This window comes from Triticum aestivum, chromosome 4B (assembly GCF_018294505.1).
Source record: "Triticum aestivum cultivar Chinese Spring chromosome 4B, IWGSC CS RefSeq v2.1, whole genome shotgun sequence".
NCBI classification, from domain to species: Eukaryota; Viridiplantae; Streptophyta; class Magnoliopsida; order Poales; family Poaceae; genus Triticum; species Triticum aestivum.
The window spans coordinates 484,172,390-484,192,518 of record NC_057804.1 but is presented as its reverse complement, the minus strand read 5'-3'; positions in this window follow the sequence as shown (position 1 = coordinate 484,192,518).

The window sequence follows — 20,129 nt, the reverse complement described above, 5'->3', positions numbered from 1 at the left end:
ATTTCCTGCTTGGTCCTTTACTTTCTTAGGGGTCCAGGGTCCCTTAGGTTTTCCTTTAAACTTTGCTTGAGCCACTGCCGCAATTTTGCCGGGCGCCGCGGGCTCGGCCTTTCGTTTTTGTTTATGATTGGAATTGATCCCGCCGGTGTCCTGGCCAACTGGTTTACCCTTTCCGCTGCGGAGTCGATCTTCTTCTTCTCCGTTCGCGTACTGGGTGGCTATATCCATCATCCGAGTTAGAGTCATATCCCCAGTCCGACCGAACTTCAGGACCAGTTCTCGGTATTTAACGCCTTCTTTGAAGGCACACACTTCTTGATGTTCAGATACATTCTCCACTGTGTGATCAAAGTGGTCCACCTCTGGATGAAATTCCTCATAGTCTCACTTGGTTTCTGTATGCAATGCTACAATTCTGTCAACCCTGCTGGACGCTTGCAAGTGCCCTTAAAAGTTCTGACGAACACTCGAGCAAGTTCTTCTTAACTGTATATACTGTTCGGGGCTAATTGAGTCAACCACGCTCTGGCTGATCCTTCCAACATTAGAGGGAGATGCTTCATTGCCACTTAATCATTCCCGCCACCAATCTGCACAGCCACTCGGTAGTCTACAAGCCAAGTTTCAGGCTTGGACTCCCCAGTGAACTTGCTGACTCCAGTCGCCAACCTGAAGTTGGGGGGAATCATTGCGGCCCTGATGGCTCTGTTGAAACACTCCGGACCTGAAACATGAACCTTGTTGCCAGTCGGGTGATGTCTGCCAAGGTGTTCCCTCTCTGCTCTGTTCCGGTCGACTAAACCCTGAACGAGAATAGATCTTGCATCAAAGCCTGGCTCCCTTGGGTCAACTGGTGCTCTACATTTGCAGCTGTGAAGGCGTCTGTCATCGTACTGCCGAGGCACATATGATGTACTCCTCAGAGGAGGTGTGGGCATCCGACGATGATTGTTGCATTCGAGTCGGTGATCATACTGCCCACGGCCCTCACGCCGCAGGGGCGATCTTGGACTATGGGCCGACTGGACAGTATCTACCACCACGGATCTGCTGTGAATCCTATCCTACAACTGAGACACCGCTGTGTTTAGCTCTCCTGCTGCCCGGAGTAAGGCCCGGATCTGCATCAAACCTCTGCCAGCCTCTCACTGGGAAGGTTGAATTGACTCTGCTATTCGGGCTGCAGTTGTGACATTTCTAATCGGAGTGCAGTATACCTTACGTGGAGGTGGGAAAAGCTGTCATCGACTGGACTCGGGAATCCGTTCCCGAGAATGCTCGTCGAGAGCGTGTTGGAGGTTTTCCAGTCGAGTGTGCTCAGCCAAATTAGCCAAACGCACCGCTTCCAAGGCCCGAGCCTTGGGGGTTTCTCCAACGATGGGTGTGTGGAGTGCATCCATGTTGCGGCGATGAAGTTCTTCCCTCTGCTGTGAAGAGAGGGGTTTGGGATGGTACTCCTCGTGGATGCGCAACGGATCGGCCCCCCCGTCCTCGCTGTCTCCACGGCGGAAACCAGGTGGACTATGTGGTCCGTCGACCATCAAGACTTCAGCCGCAAGATCACTACTATCGCACTCGGATGCGGTCTCGACGGAGCCAGTCGGTAGGTCAAACAGGCCATAGAGAGTTTTGTCGGGCTCGATTGCCGCAACTTGATGGGTGGCCGAATGTTGAACCACTGTGTGTTTTATCCACCGCTAAAGCCGCGACCGACTAGATCGCTTGCGGTGGCGAATAGCAGAGGGAGACAACATCATTGGAGCCGACTGATAGTGAGTCGACGGCTACCGGAGAAGGACGCCGCAAATGCATGCGCGAAAGTGCGTCGACCCTCAGACGGGGAGCGCCTCGACATCAAGGGGAGCTTCTTGAAGCCAAGCAGAGTCGTCGGCGATGAAAACGAGTGCGCCAAGACGGATCTCGCGCCCCTGAGCCAAATCACCACCGGAAACCATGATGATGGGGATCGAAAAAATTGCAACTTCACCAACAAGTTGCTAAGACACCTGCCCCACGGTGGGCGCCAACTGTCGTGGTTCTAAGGCTGACAGTAGAAAGGGGGTAGGTATGGAGAGGCAAGATCTCAGCTATGGTGAAGGTGTACATACAAGATTTATGAGTTCAGGCCCTTCTCGGAGGAATTAATAGCCCTACGTCTCGGTGCCCGGAGGCGGTCGACTGGATTATATGTGTGTGATGTTATAGGGGGGTGCGAACCCTTGTCCCAAAGGAGGGGGTGGCTTATATAGAGTGCGCCAGGACCCCAGCCATCCTCCATTACAAGGGGCTTAATGTACATAAAGTAGGGGTGTTACTGATAACGCCAGTCTTAAGTGCTATTAATGACCTTAAAGACTATGGAGTGAACGCCTGACCGTTGCAATGCTGAGTGACTCATGATCTTCGGTAGGTCGACTGATTCCTTGTATGGTAGAGTGACAACGAGTAGGAGGGATATCTGAGTGATATGATTAGTCGAGTGGATTGCACTCGACACCTTTGACTGGGGGTTCTTCATTGCCTCTTGGACTTCTTATCTTCTAGGGTGGTGACCTTGGGTAGGACGTATAGGTCAGGCCTATGACCCTATCCTAGGTTTGTATCCTCATCAGCAAGGGCGAGTGCAATCAATTTACATATCTTGCAAAAGTTTAAGGAGTCACAAACCCTCTTGTTGGTAAGACAAGGGACAAGGTAATCAAATGCTTTCATGGACATCATCATATGTGTGTTTCACTCTATGTCTATGGATATCCTTGTGTGTTCCTTGTGGGACTAACCCATGTAGGTATTGAAAGTACAACTCACTTGAATGGATTGCTCCAAATGATCTACATCAACATTGAGCATCCACATCTTCAACACCTACATGAATTCATCATCGACAAAACCCAAGGTTAGTTCATCCCTCTAAGGGGGGATATCACATCTAGGGGGAGCTTTGCTCAAAGAATTGAGCTAAAGCAACTCTAATGATGTGAACACAACAATGCTTTATGTAAAAGTGGTAACCCCACTTGTGCTTAAACGATGAGTATGACCTATAATCAAATGTTCTCATCTGACTCCTAAGTCAATATACTCATATATAGATGGCCTAGTCATCGCCAATTGCTTGATAGATGCTAGAGTTTTGTGCATGCTTTGCCACATGTTTTATTTGCTATCTTAATGTGTGAGCATGTTGAATGCATAAGTTTCCCATTCGAGGACATCCATTTGTTGCTTTGATTGCTTGTTTTTTTTTCCTTTTTGCCAAATGGATGGACAAGAATGCCTAAGTACTCCCTCTAGCTATCTATGCTTTTTCTCATCTCCAAATCTATTCATGCTACATCACAAAGTTTGAACAAGTCGAATTCGGACCCTCCGGGTGAGGAGCACTCGGAGTGACCAATTCGTCAAGGGCTTAACTTTGAAAACCTCTTAATACCATTCGGTTAGACAAACACACTCCTACTCATTCTCACCGAACTCATTAAGTTGATCTAGGTTTTCAATCTCGGTGCAACCAATTAGAACCATTCGGTTACACCGAGTTGCAGCAACTTCTAGAAGTTTTGCATCTCGGTGCCACCGAGTAGTTCCACTCGGTCACACCGACAACGCCTGGGAATTTATACTCTGCGTACCCATACGGTTGAAAATCACTTCAACCGCACGAGCCTGTGCCCCAGCACTGCTGCCCCTGGTCTCCAGATCATTGTCGTCGTCGCCAGTGACCTCCTACCGCCGGTCTCCGCCATCGTCAACGGAATCCTCACTACCATTGCCGCTGTAGCAAGTCCGTCGCCAAGTTAGGGTACGGATTTGACCCTTTGTGCTTTCCATAACTCCGACTCTTGCACAAAGTATAATGCGTATGGTCTTCCCAAGTATGGGATTGATCTATCCACCAAACAAACTCCTTGGAATAGATTTGATGCAAAAACTTAGGGTTAGGTTTCTACCGAACTCATCTCGGACCGACGAATCTGAGGATCTCGGTCACACCGATTGGCCCTGGCCATTGCACAAGTACAACTCGGTCTGACCGAAGTGTACTAATCGGTGCGACCGAAATTACTTTCTGTGTGAAACCTTAGCATCTCGGAGTCACCAAACTACATTTCGGTCTAACCAAAACTGTATTTTTAGACTCTGTTAGTGCTTCGGTGTCACCGAGTTTGTCAAATCAATAGCTCTGAAATGCTTTCTACAGAAGACTAAAATTAAGTTTTTGTCTCAATATTTTTGCAAAACAAGTTGTACTTTGTGATGCTCATCTACACTATCTACACCAAACTATTCACAAGGTCAGTTTCATCAATGTCAGAGGGCAGTGGCAGTCAGAACAAGTCTGAAGAGTAGGTCAACCTCAGTAAGGGCACTATTCTCTCAAGCAGCTATGATGATGGAAGCAGAAGCAGTCCCAGCAACTTGCCTAAGGCAGCTACTAGGCAAAGGAAGAAGAGAGCATCTGGATCTGAGGATGAAGATTTTGTTGTTGAGGAGGAAGTGACCTCCGAGAAGAAGGTGCTCAAAAAGGAGTATGTTGCTGCTTCTACCAAGCCAGGAATGCAGAAGAAGGCTCCTGTGAGAGAGCTCTAATGTCAAAGGCCAGAGCCTCATCTCAAGAAACCATGAAATTCATTCTTGAACCAAGCTACAGGTGGAAAGAAGAGGAAGGAGAGAGTCAGAAAGACCATTGCCAGAGTCATTGATGAACCTTCTATGATGAGAAATTCTGAAGAAGAAGAGGATGAGGAAGAGCCAGTTGAACCTCTACCTAAGACTTAGAATACAACAAAAAAGACACATCCGTGACATTTTGGGCCGAACGAAAAAAAATTATGTCATACTTATGACACTTCTATGACAATAATTGTGAAAAAACCCGGTATCATCATAGATGTGGTGGGCTCCTACTTCTATGACAAAAAATCATGATAGAAAATGGGCTTTTTGTCCTGGGCGGGCCGGAGACGCAGCTACATGACATTATTTGGGTCGTCCATGACAGAAAAACCGTGGTAGAAGCGAGGGCAAGGAAAATTTCTGGGAGTTCCCGGTTATGGTTGGTGGTTGGGGGCCGAGCGATGCGCGTTTCTCTCGTACACGTATGCACGTGGGCGCGAGGCGTTGGGATCTAACTGAACCCGAGCGAAGCGTCGCCTAACTGAACCCGAGCGATTGCATTGCAGGCTACGCGTTACTCAACCCAAGCGATCGAGCGATTCCTTTGCTACTACTGCTAACTGAAGCCGATCGATTGTGCCTCTAGATGAATAGTGAGCGTTGCTAGGGGGGTTTGGATGAATAGTTCCCGGTGGAGGTTGGATGAACAGGACCCCGTGGTGTTGCTGCTAGATGAACAGGACCCCGATCGATCGAGCCGGTTGGGTGTGAATGAATATGACCCCGTGGAGCGCTGGATGAAGATGACCCCGTGGAGGGAAGGTTGAACAGTAGCCGGTGTAGGGCTGGTTGAATAGTAGCCGGTGGAGGGCTTGATAAACAGTAGGCCGTGGAGGGGTGGTTGAACAGGACCCCGTGGAGAGGGCCGGTTGAACAGTAGCCGGTGAAGGAGCGTGCGGTGGAGGCTGGATGAACAGGAGCCCATGGATGAATAGTTGAAGGTTAAGGCTGGAGGAGGTCGATGGTGGACAGGAACAGTATCCCGTGGAGTCTCGTTTTGCGGTACGCCACACCCCTCCCGATGAACAGCACCCCATTTTGACCTAGCGCTCGAACACAAGTCCGTTTCCTCTGTTTTGCGGTACGCCACACCCCTCCCGATCAACAGGACCCCGTTTCGACCATAGGAGGTACAACAGAAGTCTGTTTCCTCCGTTTTGCGGTACGCCAGACCCCTCCCCATGAACAGGATCCCATTTCGACCGTGGCCGGTCGAACACAAGGCCGTTTCCTCCGTTCAGCGGTACGCCAGACCTCGTTTCTATCGGCTATTTCGTCCAAGCCAGTTGGCTCCCTCGCGTTCCGTTGCCTCCTGATGAACACAACGCATTCCGTTACCTCCCCATGAACACGACGACGACGCAGTTTCTCCATTTCGACCCAGCCATCTACACGAGCCCTAGCCGTACGTATGCATGAGTAGGTGTTCGAGACCCCGCCCGTATGTACGTATGTGGTCGTATTTACTTTCTTGCACCCTGGCCGTTGTACGTACGTGTATATGCTATGTGCGCGCCTCTACTACGACACGTGCGCGCCTCTACATCGACCAGTATGTAGGTACACGTTCGCGACAAGAATGACAATGCTACGTACGCTTCAACCAGGTGGGTCCCGACTGTCACGCACTTCCTTGCGTGCGAAGATGTAGCTGGTGGGTACCAGCAGTCAGGGGGAAAACATTTTTTTGGCGAAATATGATGGCATGTCTGGTGGGTCCCTGCTGTCAGGTGGAGGAATCATTATTTTCCGCGTAATAAGGAGGCACTTCCTTGCTACCGCCGTGGACCCAGCTGTCAGCCTCCACGTACAGTACTCTTCCGATGGAAGTCGTTCCTTGACCATGTTGACCACGTCGCGTTCCATTGCATGCATGCATCCATGGGCGTGGTGCGTCCCCACTGTCAGCCTCTCACATACAGTCATCTTCCGATGACTCTCAGTTGTTGACCATGTTGACCACACCGTGCCGAGCGCACCAAGGCAATGGACGACAGTGAGGCCCCAGACTGGAACGACCCGGAGATGGGGAAGACACGGCAGTGGAGACACAGATGGAGAGGAGGGGGAAACTTGACTGGTTCGGGTGCGCGACAGCACAGCTGCGGTGCCGCCCAGGGGAGACAGGAGCAAGAACAAAGGTTGAAGAAGGAGCACGACTGTTGGATTAACATCCAATGGTCCAGTTGCTAGAGTCATTTGTTGATTAAGTTGACAAAGCCCTACATACACGTCCGCTTAGTAGGCCCACAAGTCAGCCACCAAATATGACGGGTCTCAGCTATCAACGGGAGGAATTGTTTTTCGCATAACAAGGAGGCACTTCCTTCCTTGCGAAGATACAGCCGGTGGGTCCCAGCTGTCAGGGGGAGGAAACATTTTTTCAGCTTAATAAGGAGGAACTTTACTTGCGTGCGTCCATGGACCTCGTGGGTCCCAGCCGTCAGGCTCTCCACGTACAGTCCTCTCCGATAACTCTCGTTTGTTGACCACGCTGCACCAAGCGCAGCGAGGCGGTGGACAACGGCGAGGTCCCAGATGGGAATGACTCAAAGATGGGCAGACACGGTAGTGGAGTCACAGATTGAGTGGAGGAGATGGGTTATAACTGGTTCTGGTGCAGCGTGGGGCTGCAGTCGGTGGAGAATAACAGGAGGTGTGGAGGGGTGGAGGGATAGCCCGGCCAATGGTGGGGTAGCGCTTCGCAGCGATGCTAAGCAGAGCCGCTAGCCGCCGGAGGCCGGACCAGGCGGTGCCGGCAACGCTGGAAGAAGAAGACGAGAGATTGAAGGTGCATGACAGCCGTTGGATATAAATCCAATGGCTGTGGATGTCATAATCATTTGTTGACCAAGTTGACAATGCCCTGCGTAGGGTTTGACCTATTGGCCCACATGTCAGCCTGCAAATATGTGGAATATATTTAACCCATGTTTTCTAGAATGTACAGTCCATTTGCTGGGCTGGGTGAACAAATAATTTCACATCAATGCGGCACATTTATATTTTCTAAGAAATCCCAGCCCATTTGCACTTCCTTGAAATACACAAATTAGTTGGGCTCGTTCTATATATAAAGTTATGTTAGAAGGAGCAATTAATATCAAAAAATAAACTGGAGAGGCACATTTTTTGTATATAAAATTAACAAATTAGCGAGTTATTGCTAAAAATAAAAATGAGCGCGTTATTATTAAATTGGTCCTTAAAATCTTCGCAAGCTTTTGTACGCAATCACCAGGATTTTCCTTGCGTGTGAGTCAAAAACAACCAGGATTCTCGGTGCCAACTTCTGTTAAACATTTACTTTTATAAGTTAATAACACGTGGGATGTTTTTATAATGTATATATAAGTCTCTATAAAATATATGATAATAGTAATAATATAAATATATATAATGTGGTTAGAAGGGAAAACATAAATTGGACACAACATTATTATTCTTATATACAGATAAATAGAACAGAGACCTGTGTTTTATTAAAAAAATATAGGGCTGCCGATCTTTAAGAAAAAACCCATATGCCGGCATGGACCTCAAAAAATAAGTTGAAACCACTGTCTCCGTATGTCGTGGGCTACGCATGTTAAAAAATAAAACCTAGGCCTAGCTGATACTTGTTCGCCCTCTGGAAAAAAATGATACTAGCTAGATCCCCGAGCGAACTGGATTAAAGAGGGGGCCGGCGGCACGACTGAAGAACACATCTGGAGTGATTTTTTTCTTTAGTGGATGGCTCTTGATGGCGTTTTTTTACTTGCCTATGCACCATACAACTTGTATTTTTAGCCTCCTAGTCTGTGGTGGACCAGCAGCCCATTTGCTGGGCGGGCTAACCTACAGAAACCAGCACTCGATTTTTCATCAAGCCCCAAAAAAACGCATTACTATGTTTGTTTTGAGGCCTAAAACATTACGGGAGAGGTTGAGCGGGGGAGGGGGGAAGACAGAGCAAAATGATTAAAAAGAGCTGATGCGCCATTGCTACCCGAGTAAAGTCTATTTTAAACCTCAAACTCGTAGAGCTCGTCGGAATCGAACATCAACATTTGAATCCCTAAAATATGTACCCTAACCTCTTTGATCCTGGTTAGTATCAACCCTACCCCAATCATAGACCTGTTTGCCGCACTTGAAAAAAGAAAACCCCAGTCGGGATTACAGGTTCTCTAACTGAATCCGCGGTCCTACACGTCATATTCATCTTCCACGTTACTGTCGCGTCGACCGATGCTGCAGAAGCCAGCACTATGTGCGTCAGCTCTTGGAAAATCCATCCACATGCATGCTTTGTTCAAAGCAAGCTTCTACATGAATACGCTGCATCGCTGCATAACAAAGGTTGAGTCAGCTTTCAGCAAGCACACGAGTAAATTGGTCACCGGATTCCTTGCGCGCCGCAACACTTAGTCACCAACTGATGCAATTACCAAGGATTTGTGGGTGAAGTCGAGCAGGCCCGTGCAGCCGATGTACGTGTATGCCGCCGCCGTGTCGTGCACCTCCTGGCCGCCATCACCGTAACAAAGGTCGTCGGCACGCGGGTCTGCCATGTCGACTAGTGGCTTGTGTTGTGACGCTCCCCCACAACCTCGAGCGTGCAAGAATTGTTTCGTCGCGTCGATGCACATGCCATCATGGTTCGTCCCTCCTACATCTCACATCCCTCCTCTGACGCCTTGCCTCCGTCCGCCGGCACTAGAGTCGGTGACGTCATGCCGGAGCGCACCTCCATGGATGCCCCTATGCGGCCATGCTGACCGAGAAAAATAAGCCTGAACCCGACGTCCTCCATTGGTGCTCTACATGTTTTAGGGGTGAACAAAGGGCATGGATGTCAGTGAGAGTAAATTGTGATCCTGGGCGGGATGGATCATTTTCTTGTGCGGCAAACTGGTTCAGGGTTGATATTGACCGGGATCAAAAAGGTTAGGGTACCAATTTCAGGGATTCAAAGATGAGGGTTTAATTTCAACAAGCTCTACGAGTTTAAGGCTTAAAACAGACTCCACTATTGCTACCCTAACAAAGCAGGTGCAATTCTTCTCGGTAAGAAGGTCTTCCATTGACACCCACACGTCACATATCCCATAGTAGGCATACTAACAAGTTCACACACAAGTACAACAGAAAAGGTAAACATTCGTATCAAACTCAGGTTCACAGGACATGTTCACATTCATGGCCAACATTCACAATCAACAACTCAAAAGATTCATATATACACAAGTTCAACATGTCTATGCACCCAAATGATTGATAGATCACACGGCAATATTCATAGATAATTCACAAAAAGATTCAAATATACACATGTTCAGTGTGTTTATGCATCCAAATGATTGAGATCACAGCCAATATGAGCCATGGAAGAACTTTAATTACCTAGGGTACAGACTAGTAAATGATGTTCAGTCGGAGGTACTTCTTGCTAAAATTAATTCTTGTATGACTAAACTTTTGAGTACATAAGAGGCAGCACAGACAATCTCAACTTTCCTTGTAGGTTTATCCCCAAATAGTGGCCTCGTGCCGAGGGAGGTTTGAGCAACTTGGCCACTACTTTCATCCAACTAGTTTACTGGCTCATCTTGGTCCTGTAGCTCGACAAATTCTACATTGCAGACAAGAAAGGAGGCGGTTGAGAAAATGAACCACCCAAATTTTTTGTCTAGTTCAACTGAAATGGAGCATCCCTGGTGTGCAAACTGATTAAGTGTCAGATGAATATACGCGTCAACCAACTTGCCTGGAATCTTTAGACACCATGCCATACAGTTCGCTACCATATCTGTCGATAACCAAAAGGCACAAGTTGGGACCAAAGACTAGACTGTGTTTTTCTGGGCTATGCGCCAAGCAATATTTTTGGCGTTCAGTCTCCTAATACTTGGAGTTTGACAATTGGTTCACGCCTGTTGATACTCAAATGAATATAGGCACTTCTTCTTGTGAAAATCGATGCTTGTGTGAGTGAACTTTGGAGTACATAGCACCAGCATAAATATCTATCCATCTAATCTTTTTGTGCAGTTCTACTGAAATCACCCAATGCAATGATTTGCCTGCGAGTTCAGGCTCCAAGTTACTCCTTTATAAAATCGACAAACAGTAGCACAATACCAAATTACCAATAAATGGCAAGCACAATAATCAGGATAAAGACCAGTACCAACCTGTGTGAGGAAGCATATCAATTACTATTTCCTTTGACTGAAAGCCGAGAAAAGCAAAGCAACTGCTAGCAAAGGAAGGAAGCAAGCCCAAATTAGCGACTGACAGGAAAGGACGGAAGCTGTCGAGGCAATAAAGCACCCAAAGTTTTTGTGCAGTTCCACCAAAATCGAGCATCCCTGTTGGCACATATATTGAGAGAGTGAGATTACTATAATAATGGAACTAGTTGATGAAACATACACTAATAAATAGAAGCAGCCTCATTATCTTAATGGGCAAAGTTAGCAACATAGTAGTCTTGCTTAAAGAGAGGTATTAGTTTATTTAATCAGTGCCAATTAGCTCAACACTCAAAGCATTGCCATTTACCATAGGTTGCAAAACTTTAACATGCAAAGATAAAGGAGTTTCTCATGACAGTAGCACGATACAAATGGAGATGACAACAAACTAATATGGATGAAAGCCTTAGGCCCATACCAACCTGAGGAAAAAAGCTTATTCATGTACTCACATAAGAAATGATAAAGCACTCACTGGAATCACTCAATAGTATATATTTTTGTGCATTTCAAATGTATGGTTGAAATCACTCTTGTTTACGAGTGCCGAGATTATATAGCAAGATTATCAAGAACTTCCAGCGGAGTTAAAGCACTAGCTGGGATACAGTTCATTGTATTGTCTTGTGTAGTTCCACTAAAATGTATGATTGGCACAACATGATCCCTATTTGCACAAGTAGGAACAAGGTGAAACCTTCATTAGCTTAGTGAGAAAGGATAGAAAGACATTAGCATATTACTCTAACAATAGCATCAAATTCATGATGGACAATACACAAAACATTGCCTCATTGAACTAATGGCAATAAATTGACATGCAAAACAATAGCACTATTATGTCATGACACTAATAATATTCCCTTCGTGCTCCACCACATGATTCACCTCCATAGACAAACATACACACGTACATGATTCAGCATAGGGTGCTACTAAAGATTTGTTTAACTCCGACAGGAAAATTAGGCAGCAATAAATTAGTGGTACTTAAGTACTCCTAATTAATTAAGTGAGACAACAAAAGTGGAAGGGCTCCCTGGAGGATCGTCTCACATGTAAGGTAGTCGTTGTCGGAGCCCTTGAATGGCCTCGACTGAGGCCTCTGGCTTCAGTAAGATCACCTTGGCACTGTTTATTCTTCTTGTTCCTCTTCATGCTCTGTTTCTCTTTCTCCTCACCAGTTGGTGAAACCAAGTACATGATTGGCCTTCTATTTCAGAATTGGTTTTGTCGGTGAGGGAGTACAAGTTTATAGTAAAAAATAGCATTATTTTCTCATGGTAGTCGCAAAATAGAGATGAACACATGCATTAAATATCATTCTTACCTAAAGGAAGGTTATGGTGCCAATATGGATGATGAGGATTGGAACACAAATCTCCCTTTGTGTCGTTCCACCGAAATGAACCAACTGCTCCATTCTGACATTCCAGTTAAACAACACAAAATTCACTTTGTAACGCCCCGAGACCGACGCTCCAGACGCCTTCCATGTTCTTCGTGATTGATGTGTGTTTTATTCGATTGTTGCATCTCATCTTGACATCATCCGCATTGCATCGGTACTCGTTGCCATCATTGTTTTTAAAACTTGCACCCGTTCGTAGTTGTCGCATCCCCCCTTGCTTTCGTTGACCGTTCCGATACCAACCTTGTTCTTTGTTTTTCCCTCTTGCCTAAACTAGAGTCTCTCGGTAAAGTGCACAGACCCCCCCCCGCGCGCGCGTCCGTAAGCTGTCCCCAACCCGACCCGAACAGTCGTGACCATTGGATTCAGATCATCCCCAAACATCTACAAAATATCTCCGGCTTCTTATTTGGGCTTCCCTAACCTATTTTTCTCGACCGCCCAATCTAAATCGGAGGGTCCAATTGGACCTCTACCCAAAATCCACTTGATATATAAAGACCAACCCTATTTTCTAGGGATCCTCCCCCGTCCAGCCGCCGCCGCCGTCTCCAATCCCCCTCGGGATCCACCAGCGCCCAATCCCCTCGCAGCCTCCACCTTCTCCTCGTTTTCCCTCCTGTCCAACCACCATCGCCGCCCAAATCCTGCAGGAGCCCGAGCTCCTCTGCCCGTCGCCCCTCTCCTGCAGTCGCCCGAGCACCGGCAAGCTCGCTGGAGCTCATCACCAGCACCGCCAAACTCGTACGACTCCAGCAACACCCCACGGTGAAGCTCCGATCCTCCCCCATCTCTCTCTCCGGTCTCTCATCTCTCTCACTCTCTGTTTGTTCACAGGGAGTTGGAGCAGCCATGGTGCCCGAGCGCCTCAAGCTCGTCAGCCCCGCCGTTGGAATTTGTCTAGTGCCCGAGCCTCCTCTCGTCGCAGCCAGCTTGGCCGCCGACCGAAGCCCCAGGTCACGGTATGCTCTTGCTTCTCCCTTCTCTTTTCTCTTTTTCCCTCTTCCTCCCTGGCTCTTTCTCACGCTGCTCTCTCTATCTCTTGTCTTCACAGCACCGTCAGGAACGCCATGGAGCGTCGTCGCCGTCCTAAACCTGCCGGAGCTCGCCTCCGTTCTGTTCCCGACCTCGTCTTTTCCGGATCCGACCATCCCCATCTCCTGCAGCTCTTCTCTCCGTCGGCTCCCCTGATGTCCGTCGCCGCCATCGCCCTGTAGCTTGAGTTTGAGCGTTGCCTCCAGTCGCCTGCTCGATCCCCTGCATCGACCACGCCCGCGTGTGCGCAAGGGCCGCAAGGCCAGTGGCGCCCAGCTTCTTCCGCTTCCGCAGCCAGCCAAGTTTCAACATCGCCATGGCCGCCGGCCTCTTTGTTTCCCCGCTGTGAGAAACTTCCTCCATCTCTGAAGCTTCGTTCTTTTCCTAGATCCATTCTGGCGCGCAGAGTTTATTTACCGTAGCCACTACATTCTAGCACAAGCAGAGCAGTTAGCCCAGTGGTTCTTTCCTTTTGCACACATCCAGGAGGTCCTAGGTTCGATTCCCAGCCGCCCCTATTTTTTCATATTTCTTTTTACTTTGCACACACGCACACAATCACGTTGGGCCAGAACTGCTGCTGGGCTTGCTTAGTGCGTTGTGTTCGGCCCGTTTTCTTTTTTTATTCCTGCGCTACCGTTTTAACAATTAAATCCTGGACATGCATATTACAGAAAATGCCATGATTTTAAATTACTCACAACTAAATAACCGTGCATCGGATTTAAACATGTCATATACTTAACTTGCTCAGTTTTTCATGCACATTCATAATATGCTATTTTCATCCATGTTAAACATGTTTAAACTACTGTTTGCATTTGTTTTGCATAATGCCATGTAAAATGATTTATTTCATAACTAAATAAACGTAGCACCAATTTTAATAAACTTTATATGTAAATGGGGTGGAAAAATGCATAGATTAACATGGTGCACTTTATTTTCCTGTTTAACAATAATAAAATATGTTTTAGGGCAGAACAGTACCAGATTCGAAATATGCCTAGATAGGTAGTTTTCTTAATTGTTGTTTGTTGTTCCGGCCTCATTTAAAGTTGCCTAGATAGGTAGTTTTCTTATGCTTCACCTCTTGCCATGTTTAACAACATTTAATATTGCTTGGTAGCTTAAACGAGATTAAGTTAAATATGTCAATGTGGTGTTTTGTCAATATGCAACTCGTTGCATATTGAGCTCCACTTAACTTGTAGTATTGTTTGTTGCACTTTGTCATGCCATGCCTCTTTAAACCGGACATGCATCATACTTGCTTGTGCATCATGCCATGTTTATGTGATGGTTGTTTACCATGTTGTTTGCTTCTTTCTGGTTTGCTTCTCTTGTTAGCTTTGGTTTCGTTCCGGAGTTGTGAGGATTCATTTGACTATGTCCGCTTGTCTTCTTCATGGACTCGTTCTTCTTCCTAGCAGGTCAGGCAAGATGACCATCACCTTGGATCTCACTACTATCATTGCTATGTTAGTTGCTTCGTTCTATCGCTATGTTGCTCTACCTATCATTTGCTCTTCAAGCCTCCCAATTTGCCATGTCAGCCTCTAACCTTTTTCACCCTTCCTAGCAAACCGTTGTTTGGCTATGTTACCGCTTTGCTCAGACCCTCTTATAGCATTGTTAGTTGCAGGTGAAGTTGAAGATTGCTCCATGATGGACAGGATTATGTTGGGATATCACAATATCTCTTATTTAATTAATGCATCTATATACTTGGTAAAGGGTGGAAGGCTCGGCCTTATGCCTGGTGTTTTGTTCCACTCTTGCCGCCCTAGTTTCCGTCATACCAGTGTTATGTTCCCGGATTTTGCGTTGCTTACGCGGTTGGGTGATTTATGGGACCCCGTTGACAGTTTGCTTTGAATAAAACTCCTCCAGCAAGGCCCAACCTTGGTTTTACCATTTGCCTCACCACCACCTATACCCTTCCCTTGGGTCGGCCAACCCGACGGTCATCTTTATTTTAGCCCCCCGGGCCAGTGCTTCTCTAAGTGTTGGTCCGAACCGAGCAACCTGCGGGGCCACCTCGAGGCAACTTGAGGGTTGGTTTTACTCGTAGCTTGACTTATCCGGTGTTGCCCTGAAAACGAGATATGTGCAGCTCCTATTGGGATTGTCGGCGCATCGGGCGGCTTTGCTGGTCTTATTTTACCATTGTCAAAACGTCTTGTAAACCGGGATTCCGAGACTGATCGGGTCTTCCTGGGAGAAGGAATATCCTTCGTTGATCGCGAGAGCTTATCATGGGCTAAGTTGGGACACCCCTGCAGGGTATAAATGTTCGAGAGCCGTGCCCGCGATTATGTGGCAGATGGGAATTTGTTAATGTCTGGTTGTAGATAACTTGACACCAGATCCAAATTAAAACGCATCAACCGCGTGTGTAGCCGTGATGGTCTCTTCTCGGCGGAGTCTGGGAATTGAACACGGTCTTTGGGTTATGTTTGACGTAAGTAGGAGTTCAGGATCACCTCTTGATCATTGCTAGCTTCACGACCGTTCCTTTGCTGCTCTTCTCGCTCTTATTTGCGTATGTTAGCCACCATATATGCTTAGTCACTGCTGCAACCTCACCACTTTACCCATTCCTTTCCCATTTAGCTTTGCTAGTCTTGATACCCATGGTAATGGGATTGCTGAGTCCTCGTGGCTCAAAGTTTATTACTACAACAGTTGAAGGTACAGGTTATGCGATGATCATGATGCGAGAGCGATGTTTGCTTGTTTTGGAGTTCTTCTTCTGCTTCTTCTTTGATCAGGGGATAGGTTCCAGGTCGGCAGCCTGGGCTAGCAGGGTGGATGTCGTTTGAGTTTCTGTTTGTGTTTCATCCGTAGTCGGATGGTGCTCTTATGTAAGATGATGTTGTATTCATGTGGCATTGTATGCCTTATGTATGTATCCCTATCTATTATGTAATGTTGATGTAATGATATCCACCTTGCAAAAGCGTCTTCAAGATGCGCTTCTATCCTTGGTGGGACCTTCGAGTTCCTTTAGGATAGGGTCGCATCTTGGGCGTGACACACTTCTTTTAAGAAGTATTTTGTGCAGTGCACCGAAAGGTCACAGCAGCAACCAGGTGAAATGGATATCCCTGTTTGCACAAAAAGCTACAGAGGAAACAGTTAGAGTCTCAAACAATTACAGGCAAAAACATTTGGCTAAACTTGTCATGGCTTATAACAGTGGCATGGCTTCATTTTACCAGGGGCATTAGATTAAGATCAGCTAAATATTTGGTATAAGGGCATGGGACAGTGGGTGCACCATTAGTCCAGCACCATGTACCTAAACAGGGGCATAAAGTGGTGATTCATAGTTTGTTGCCCCGAGAAACAAACATCCAAGAAACATATCTGGGTTGGTCCCATTTTTGTGCACTCTAGCCACCTACTCCTATGTGTGGATAGCAAATCTAGTCCTGGTCATACCACTGTGTACAACGTTACCCCTATATTTCCCTTTTCAACCAAGAGACCGGTTGGATGACCAGTCTGTACAACTTTCACCCCTTTCCTTCCTGTTTGTACCAAGTCCGATGTACATACTAAATTCCCCCACCCCCAATTTATTTCTTGTTTGAACCAAGTACAAGATTTGACTCCCTGAAGTAGCTTTACCTCTAACAATATAAGAAAAAAAGTAGGTGACATTGGACCATCCAATCGAGAGGGGCTGAGAGGTAGAAAATTATGCACATGCAATGACGTAGCAAGCTGGGGAAGTAGAGCTAAGACGGTTTTTGTAACACCCCAGATGTAACATGTCCCAATTTGGCAATATATCAACTTGACCTCATCCAATTCTTGTGGGTTTTATCATGTTTGGCCTCATCTTGTTTGGTTGTGTGGTTTTATTCTTTTCATTGTCATATTCCTTTTAGCCATATTGCATTTGTGCTTCTTGTCATCATCATATAGTGCATTTTCATCTCATGTCATCTCATGTTGCATTTTGTCATTCATGTTGTTGCCATGAGCATCATGGGCATGACCTTGTCCCCCCTTTTCAACCATTGCACCATCACTTCTCCTCCTTCCCTCTACTTCTTCTTTTATCAAGTGCTATTTTTCCTTTCTCTATTAATGTTCATCTTCTCCCTGTAAATCTTGCTCCATGCCCTAAACCTCTCTGCCAAAGATCTCCTTATTTGAAGTTGTTTTGGTCAGGTTCAAAAATGACACAAGTTTGAATATAATTCAAACTTGTCTTATTTTTCTACCTCTAAAAATGCCCAATGCAATTTATTAAAATAGTGGATAATTCCAGGAGTTGGAGAATATTTTCTTTATGCTCCAACTCCTCTCCTTTTTCCCTGAGCTTTTCTGTTTCTATTTCTGTTTAAAAAATAGAAATGAAGCAGCAGCAGCAGCCAGCGCAGCAGCCCCCCCTGGGCCTCCCGCCAGCCCACCCAACGCAGCCCGCCAGCCCAGCCAGCGCAGCCAGCCAAACCAGCCAGCGCGCCAGCCAGCCCGCTCGCGCCCTCGTCGTTTCTCACCCGGTCGCCTCGCTACCCCGCAGCCCGTACGCCCACGTGGCACTCGCGACCCCACTAGCCAGCCTCTGGCTACAGCGCACCCGCCTCTCACCTTTTCGTCTAGCTCACGCCGGCGCGCACATGGCCACGGCCGCGTCGACGCCGTGCTCCACCCGTCGCGCTAGCCCCCCTTTTATCGCCTCTCCGTGTCCACACAACCCCTAGGGTTTCCCTCTTCCTCTCTTCGCCGCCGCCAGGTGAGTTTAGCCACCAGATCCACCGCATCGCTCCGTCCCGAGCGCACCTGAGAGCGCGCCTCGTCGCCGGCGTGCTCTCCTGCCACTCCCAACCCTGCCGATCGTGTCCTTCGTCTCCCTCGTCGTCATCTCCTTCCACGACGTCGACTACGGTGCCCCGAGCGAAGAGTTCCTCGATGTCCCCTGCTTCCTCCTTCCGCTCGGTCAGAAACGCGCCAAGGTTCAGAGCTCCGATTCGTCGCCGTCAGCTTGTGTCCGTCGACCACTTCGTGTCCTTGGGTGAGATTGGTAACGCACCTCCCTCTCCCATCCTTTCCCTGGCATTTAGGCAACCGTTGGGCGCGTCCGATCCGTGTCTTTCCCGCGCTCGCAGTGCTCCGGCGTTCTCTGAATGTAGTTGTGCAGCGATTTTCGACCATAGCGTGTTTGCATGTCCCCGCTTTGGGTTCCCCTCGTCGTGTTCCCGTAGCTCTCTCGCGCACTCGTTCACGTCTCGTGCGCACACTGCAAGCCTCCCGCAGCTCCGGCGAGTTCCTCTGCCGCTCGCCGCGGACGCCATGGCCCCGAGTCGAGCAACTGCTCTAGCTCGAGCGGCCCTGCTTTCCCTCGTAGATGCACGCGTCCATTCCCCTTTCCGCACGGCCGCCGGAGGCCCCGTGACCGCTGGATTGCCGTTGTTTCCCTCGCCGGCGCCGTCGTCTTCTCTGTTTCAAAACAGAGTTGCTCGACCTGGCGGCTATCTAAAAGGAGCCGAAGCCCCTTTTCCTATCAGAACCGCCGTCCTAGCCCAGTGGTTGCCGAAGCAGAGCCACACCGGGGAGACCTGGGTTTGATCCCCCGCGGCTGCATATTTCATCCCCCCCCCTTTTTCCATTTCTGTGCACTGTGCGTATGACAGGGTGGCCCCACCTGTCATCCTCCTTAGCCCCTGTGTGTTTTTTTATTTATCTTATTATTTGTTTTATTTTAGTTCCCAGCGAATATACCATTTTTGGCATATGGAATCTGTCCTTTTCGGGCAAGTCCAATTCTGGACGTTTCCAATTTTGGAATATGCCATTTCTGTCATTTACCATATAGGGCAGGTTTTAACTTAGTGCATTTGTGATGATTTTTCTACAACAACCCTAACATATTATATATGTTTTTGGGGTAGAAAAATCCCACTAATCCAGTGGTGGCATTAGTTTCTGCATTGGAGCAAGTTCATAATCATGTCATCTCACTTCATATTGCTGTTTTGTCTCTTATGTGCTTGTTCATGCAAATATACTAGTTGATTGTTTTGCACATGAGTAGCTTCATTTCCATGCCTACTTCATGCTAGTACTTGTTACATGCCATGACTTGCCTGGTAATGAGTTGATCAAGCCTGTAGAGATGCCATGATGAATCTGTTTGCTGCTATGCCTAGTAATTCCACTAAGTCTGCAGAACTGTTATCTTTGCATCATTGCCATGCTATTTTAGTCATGCTCTAGTGGTTTTTAGTTTGAGCTCAGTGTTCATGTTTCGTAGAGCATCTCCTGTACATCACTGTTATGCATCTTGTTCATATGTTTGGGTGCTATAGCTTATTCATACTTTGCATCCAAGTGGCCATGTTGCTGTTTGCATCATATCTTGTCTTGCTTGTCTTTTGCAAACCGTGCACCCGAATCCGGTGATCTTTATATCGATTTCAACCGAAATCATCTCATCTTTCCAGCGGCATACTTGGTTTGCCAAGTTGATGCCTTGTTCTTCATCTTTCCTTCCGAAGCACGCATACGCTTTGCATATCACCTCTCGCATATCATGACATGTATTGCATCATGATGCTTGTGCATTGCACCGTGATTTATTGTGGTTCCTTGCTTGTGTTCTTGCTTTGGGTAGAGCCGGGAGACGAGTACGTGCACGAGGAACCTGTTGAGTACGCTTACGAGGATCCAGCCTTCGACAACTCTGAGAACCTTGCAGGCAAGATGACCATACCTTCGATATCACTTCTATTTTGCTTGCTAGTACTCGC